We start from the raw sequence: 7,665 nt of genomic DNA, 5'->3' as shown, positions 1-7,665 counted from the left end.
AAACCTGAGAAGATAACTGCATTGAGAGAGATGCAGTCAGAGGGATGGAAGGGAGCTTTTCGGAAACTCTTGGAAGTGGTGGAACGTGAGGTGCCTAGATATACAGGGTTGATTGGAAACATTTACTAGTAGACCCTACTAACACCCTTAGGAAATCACTGCTTCTGCAGGTGTGAACATTGCAAGGTACAGTATTTTTTTCCTGGACGCAAGCTAATGCTCTGGAGAAGCATATTCTCTACCCTCCACTTTCTGCCAAGCAACCAGAATGGCTCCTTGTCAGTCTCCCCTTCCTTGGCATCATGCTGAATCTTTTCTTACTCCAGCGACTGCGCATGGGAGCCTGCGCTGCGATTAGAAATGGAGATGAGATTGGTGGCTCAGTGGCACCCAGTGCGCCTGAGCTCATCTGGCAACCTGTCAGGCTCTTCTCTTCCACAGCTGGATGAGCTCTTAATAAGTTTTTGGGATGATTGGCAGACCTAATTAAAGACCCAAAGTTGAGACTGTAGCAAAGAATTAGAAGGCCTCTTGGAACGGCAGAAGGTGGGATGCCAAGAAGGAAAAGAAGATGCTTGCTTGCTTGCTTGTCCTTTCAATTCCAAGGAAGATCAATAGTTCCGATATCACTTTATTTGCACAATTGCGTGTGATAATCATTTGCACAATTATTTGTCATTTTCACTTTGTGGAATGCTTTAAATGCACTTTAATCTCTTTTTAATGCTGAAATTGTGATAATCGCCACATGTGCCATTTTTGAGCTATTTGTTCTTGCTACTACTTGCTTTTTTGCTTTGCAAAAAACATTGCATGCAATTGGGAAGATGTCAGGATGTGGAAAGGAAGGAAACATTTTGGGGAAAGAGATGCACCAAGAGGCACCATAAAGTCCTTTGTGATGACATCCATTTTGGTCTTAAGCAATGATGAAATACACAAGGAAAGAGCTGACTTATTGTATTAAATAAGAGGTCCAAATGTGGTACTCTATGTTGCTGGATTTTCCCAATGACAGATGAAAAGCATCAGTAGTAACTATCATGGAGTTATTGGCTTGGCTTGCATGAGAACAGCTGCAAGGATGCTTTTGTACTGAATGCCTGAGGATGAGAGAAGCGCCGACAAGAGAAGAATAGGAAAGGGGGAAAATGTGTGATTATGCCATTGTGGCGAAGTTAACAAACTACATTAGAGTCGAAAGAAAACGATAATAGACTTAACTGAATGCAGGAGATTCTCCATCAGTTCTTGGCGTACAAAAGCAAACACATACCATCCAACGCCTGTCATGTAATTTATTTATTACAGTTTAATAGCTAGACATGTACTTGCGCAAGGATCCCATTTATAAATTTCACTGTTGTTTGGATTAGTAGAAATGAAAATATTACGGCCACAATGCAACGCGGACGCTTGCATTCTTCTCACTCGCATTGAATGCTTTACTCAGTCCTGGATCGAAGAAAGAAGGGATCTAGCTACATTTTTACCTACACATATTTAAGGGAGGATGATATGGGGATATTTGTAACTTGATAGAGGAACAAACCATGTGAGAAGGCAATGGCTGTGTCCAAAGAAAGTGTGACACTTTAATGATTCTAACAGTGGTCTTGAGAAACCAACCGCGCAGAAGGTAACAGCAACAGCAAAAGGTATATTTTGAACCATTAATTCCTCGGCGCACACCTCCAACTTCCCACTCTGACCATTATAACACCCATAAACCCATTAGGAGTGGAAAGTATTTTCTCCGGTTAGACACTCCCAACAAAAGTGGCCCTTTTTTCCACCTCTCACCGTTGAGACGAAATGCACCTTTGCATGGAGATGCTGCACTTTTGCAAAGGTTTAGAGGGCATTTCAAAGGAGGGGAAAGGGCGCAAAGAAAACTATGCGCAGGTTTTAAAAGGTGAATGTCTGAAATGCCTATGATTGGATGGGGAAAACAGACAGACACGTCATAATCCATACAGGGAGATGTGCACATTAGGTAAAAATGGAGAAATAAGTACACAATTGGGGAGGGAGGGAAATGTGTTAAAATGCAAAAAGAAAAAAAAATCTTGCATTCCAATGTAAAACAAAGATGGGAGGAAAAATTAGGAGGGACTGCAACAAAACACAACAGAAGAGATATTTTCAGATCCCTATACCTCCTACACACACCTAAACACAAACCAATGGCCAATGTGCAGTAACTGCTGTCTTGGCATGTGCTTTAGCACATTTTGTGTGTTGTGTGTGAATCGGAGCAGGTTGCACCAGTTCAGTTCCACCAAGCTGATAAATGCAGAAGCAGATTCAAGTATGAACTGAAGGCTTGCACACGCCTGTGCACCCAAATCCATCCCAAATCACATCTGATCCACACAACACAAGAAACTGTGGGATGGGCCAGGAGAAATAACTAGCTGTCCCATTTAGGGAGGGAGGTCATTAACTCAGTGTGTTTCAGAGCTGATTTTGGAATCGAACCCTAGTCTCCAGAGTCATAGTCCAATGCTCAAGCCACTATGCCATGCTGGGTCTCTGAATTTTAGGGATGGACCAGGAGAAAAGACTAGCTTACCTAAAATTAAAAGGAAGGAAGGAAGGAAGGCCATTCAGTGGGTTTCATAGTTGATTTGGGAATCAAACCCTGGTATCCAGAGTCCAACACTCAAACCCTGATGCCATGCTGGGTCTCTGGCATATAAAAACCAATTTGCACCTCAGATGTCTTTTGAGGTCTCCGGTCACAGTCCCAGCTTTCTTCTAGTTCTGTTTGCAAACCTTTAGGCCATCGAAATTTGCAAGTAGATTTGCAACAATTAAGTGTTAGCTATACTTCAGCATGGGAGATTGTGAATCATTGAGCATACTTTGGCCAGGATTGCCATCTAGAGGACAGCTATTCATATGGCATTTTGCTCCAAAGCAGCGAACTCCTTTCTTTATGAAATAAAACACACATGATGCTGACTTCAGAGACTGAGAGGAGGGCATTATTATTATTATTATTATTATTATTATTATTATTATTATTATTATTATTATTATATTTTAACTGAATGCATTGAGGAAAGATGGTGATGCTGCTTCAGGGAGAGGCTTGAGCACTTCCAACAGGTCTGTGTACTACTTGAACAACTGAGTTTTTAGACAATTTCCCACACTTTAGGCTGTAAATTGAATATTTAAAATGTAGTAACAATTGCATTTGAACTACTGTCTACCTACATGGAAATGGGAAGGTTGGAAAGGATTATTTTGTAGGTATGGAAGTATAGTGGGCCATTGGTATCTGTTGGGATTTGGTGTGAGGATTCCCCACCATGGATACCAAACTCTGCAGATGTTCAAGTCCTGTTAAATACAACGAGTTGTAAAATCTGCACAATCAAAGTTTGCTTTTTGGAATTTATATATTTTCAATCCATAGATGCTTGGATTTGTGGATGAAGAACCGGTGGACACAGAAGGCCGACTGTGCAACAGATTGCAAAGAAGGCGCAGGGAAGATTCAGGATGGATATATAACCAAACACATCAGGAAACAGTTGATAGCTTTGGGCATCCCACCTTTGACCAAGAAGACCTTCCCGGATTAAATGGAGCTGGCTGTGACTACAGTTGTGTCCACAATTTCCATCATTTCCCATCACAAATGTACTTTAAACACTAGGAAGAAGATGGTGGGCTCTGCGATCTCGGCTAATAACTCAATTGGCATTCTGGCTCCAAAAGTGTCCATTTAATGGCACCCAGAACATGTAAGGCAGGAAAGAAGAATGATTAAAGCTCAGACTTACCTCTGGAAGAGGAGCTTAAATGGATGTCTTGAGAGGACAGGCACGAATCAGACTAATGGGAGAGAGCGAGGGGAAAATAATCACTTTGGCAAATTTATTGATCTCGCCATCTCCCCCCATTTTAATAATGGTGCCTTTATCATTCGATAAAGAATTCAGGACCTGAGTTATGCATGCATAGACTTAATGCATCTGGGAAGGGATGAAGGAAAGTGTGGCGCAGGTGTCATGCTCAGACCACAGCTTGGGAAGTTACTTCCTAAAGTTTAACAACAACAACAATGGAGGGAGAGAGGGAAAAGAATGAAAGAAGAGAGGGAGGGAGAGAGGGAAGAAAGAAGGATAGAATGAAGGGAGTGAGGGAAGGAAGAGAGGGAGGGAGGGAGGGAGGGAGGGAGGGAGGGAGTGGGGAAGGAAGAATAGAAGAAAGGAAGGTAGGAAGGGAGGCAGGAAGGAAGAGGAGGAGGAAGGAAGGAAGGAAGAGGAGGAGGAAGGAAGAATAGAAAGAAGGAAGGAAGGAAGGAAGAAAAGATAACTTAGAGAAGAGATTTGACAGCTGAATACATTGTCCACATTTAAAACAGCATTGCTTTCAAATTGTGAATTTTAAATGATGAATTTTAGGTGTGGATTGTACATCTAAGATTGCATATAACTTATTTGTCCTTTTAAATCGATGTGTGTTTTAACTGATGTCATTTAAAGTGATGCTGTTTTATCTGTTAAGTGTTATTGTTCCCACCTTGATCCCTGGGGAGGGTAAGAAATAATAATAATAATAATAATAACAACAACAACAACAATAATAAAAGGCAGGTGTGAAGATGAGGAATGGCTGGCAGTGAGAGGTTGGTGTTTACATGAAGAGACACTTCCATCTAGTGACTCTCTCTCAAAATTGCATTTTTCATTTCTGTTTTTAGAAGCATCCCATTCAATATTGTAGCAGAATATCTGTTTTGCAAATAAGCAAAATAAGGAAGCATGGCAGAGTGGTTTGAGCACTGGACTTCTGGAGACTCGAGTTCGAATTCCTGCTTAGCTATGGAAACCCACTTTTATTAATGCTTCAGATGTATCTTTTTTAAATGATTGTAAGTTGCCTTGAATCCCATTTTGGGAGAAAGGCGGGATATGCATCCAGTAAATCAACAAAAATAACTAAAGGTCGGGAAATGTAAGATTATTGTTCTGGAAAAATTAGCGGTGCTTCCTATACATACATCCAGCTGAAAGACAAGACTCCATTGCAGCTAGAAAATATATTAGAAAGTATATGTATTTATTATTGATGCTGGGGGGAAAATGATCTGTCTTCCAGTTTTCTGGGTGATCCTGAATTATATTACTGACTGTAATATACATTTTGAGTTTATGTTCCTGTTCATTGCACACAAACAAAAAAGGTACAAAGGGATGCAATGCAGTCTGCCATGCTTGCTTGGTTCTCCAGACTAAATGCCCACCAAAATGGCAGTAAATGTGAATTAGTGCCTTTTGACAGAGAGGGATGATTATGCTTTGCAATCTCAGTCCAATGCTTATGGGCAAGATATATATATATATATATATATTATATAATTTTATTTTTCTTCTGATTAGGCCATTTAATGGCACTAGTAATTTCAAATCTTCCAATAGATTTTTTGCCATTCTCCATCTCCCTTGTCACCATATATATATATATATATTCCCATTTGGAGAAAGCCATTAGCAAGTAACTGTTGCTTTTATCTCCATTGCAAGTGAATAAATCCAAGGAATGGAGGTGAAAGTGATTTTTATGTGAAGTTCATAAAACAAACTAAAATAGCAATAATAGTTAAGTTCAGGGCAGTGATTTAATGACTTGTCTGGGTAGGAGGGATTCTATAGAAGGTCTATCTATCTCTATATCTATAGGATTCTATAGAAGATATATATATATATATATATAGTATTCTATAGAAGATATATATAGAGGATTCTATAAGATATATATATGATTTTATAATTATATACATACATACATACATATATAGGTTTCTATCTACAGTATATCCTATAGAATCCTATATATAGATATAGATCTCCTACAGAATCCCTCCTATCCGCATAAGTCATTAAATCACAGCCCTGAACATAACTTTATATATATATGTGTGTGTGTGTGTGTGTGTGTGTGTGTAATATATATATATGCCACAACAATTAAAGTGGTGTCAAACTGGATTATTTCTGCAGTGTAGATGCAATCTTTTTTTTTTTTTTTTTTGTGCCTCTCAGGATTACTGAGGAAGGGCTGCGCATGCGCATAGTGCTCCTTTCCCCCTTTTCTCTTTGCGGTCTCTGCTCTCGTTCCTCCTCCTCTTCTGGGTCATTTGCATAGCCACGCCCCTTCTCCGCGCCCAAAGGCGGAAGCGCCGGAGCCGCCATTTTGCACTCTGGAGCGGTTGCCATGGATACCCCGGGGAAGCGGTGCGGCCTAGTGAGAAAAAGGGAAAACTGCCGCCTGCCTCGAGTTATTTGGAATCTCCGTCGTAGTGTGCTTTCCTTTTGCTCTTTTTAATCCTTTCCCCTCGTAAGTAGCCCCATTCCTTCCCTTTTGAATGCATTTCCTCCATTTCTCTAATAAGACATTTCTGAGTGCGTCTGCACTGCAGCAATAATGCGGTTTGATACCGCTTTAACCGCCATGGCTCCATCCTACAAGATGTTGGGATTTGTAGTTTTGCCAGGCACCTTGCAAAACTACAATTCCCAGGATTCCATAGGAAGACAGGAGGGAGCTACAGTGGGTGCCTAACTGCATCATTTCTACAGTGTAGATGCATCATTATTGCAAGCAAGGGAAGGATCCAAGGAAATAACTTTTCTTAAGCCTCCATTCTACAACTGAACTGTATTTTGCCAGAGAGGATGATGGCTGCATCCACACTGCAGAAATAATCCTGTTTGAAACCGCTTTCACTGCCCTGGCTCAATGCTAGGGAATTCTGGGAATGGTAGTTTTGTGAGACAATCAGCCTTCTCTCAATAAGAGGTCTGGTGCCCAAGAAACTACAATTCCCAGGATTCCCTGCCAGGTCAAGTTAAAGTGGCATCAAACTGGATTATTTCTGCAGTGTGGATGCAGCCGACGATAATAATAATTTATATCCCGCTTTATTCCCAAAATTGGGACTCAGAGCAGCTCACCGTCAAACCATTTGTATGCGAAAAACATACAAACAGGAAAGCATTGAATCATAATTAAGCCACACGCAGCATTAATAATTGAACATTTAATTGTATTTTATTATTGATGGGAGAGGTAGGGGTTATAAACGCTTTATACGATACTGTATTGATATTGCATTTTATTGTAAGCCGCTTCGATCATTCGGAGGAGCGGGATATAAATTTATTATTATTATTATTATTATTATTAAAACAACCCACATTCAGTAAAAGAATACCATGCGCTTTAAAAGATTAGAAAGCTCTTAAATACAAATAGTGGCACTGCTCAGTAGTAGCTTCAGAAAAAATGACTAATCCGCATTGTGGAAATAATCCAGTTTGAGACCACTTTAGCTGCCCTGATTCAGTGCTAGGGAACCACAGGAGCTGCAGTTTTGTGAGACATTTAGCCTTCTCTTTCAGAGAGCAATGGTGCCACCATAAACTACAATTCCCAGGATTCCCTAGCACTGAGCCAGGGCAGTTTAAGCGGTCTCAAACTGGATTATTTCTGCAGTGTGTTTTGGACTTGCATCTCTTAAAAAAGCCAAGCAAAATCAAACCCCAAAATGGTAAAACAGCCACAAGGTGGCAAGCTTAAGACACTGGAAAACATCATTTCCCTTCTTGTTCTTTCTCCGTACAGTCTTCCTCCGTGTTTTGGGTC

This window comes from Sceloporus undulatus, chromosome 6 (genome assembly GCF_019175285.1).
Source record: "Sceloporus undulatus isolate JIND9_A2432 ecotype Alabama chromosome 6, SceUnd_v1.1, whole genome shotgun sequence".
In the NCBI taxonomy this organism is placed as follows: Eukaryota; Metazoa; Chordata; class Lepidosauria; order Squamata; family Phrynosomatidae; genus Sceloporus; species Sceloporus undulatus.
The sequence above is the reverse complement of the archived record's forward strand: the minus strand, read 5'-3'. Positions refer to the sequence as shown.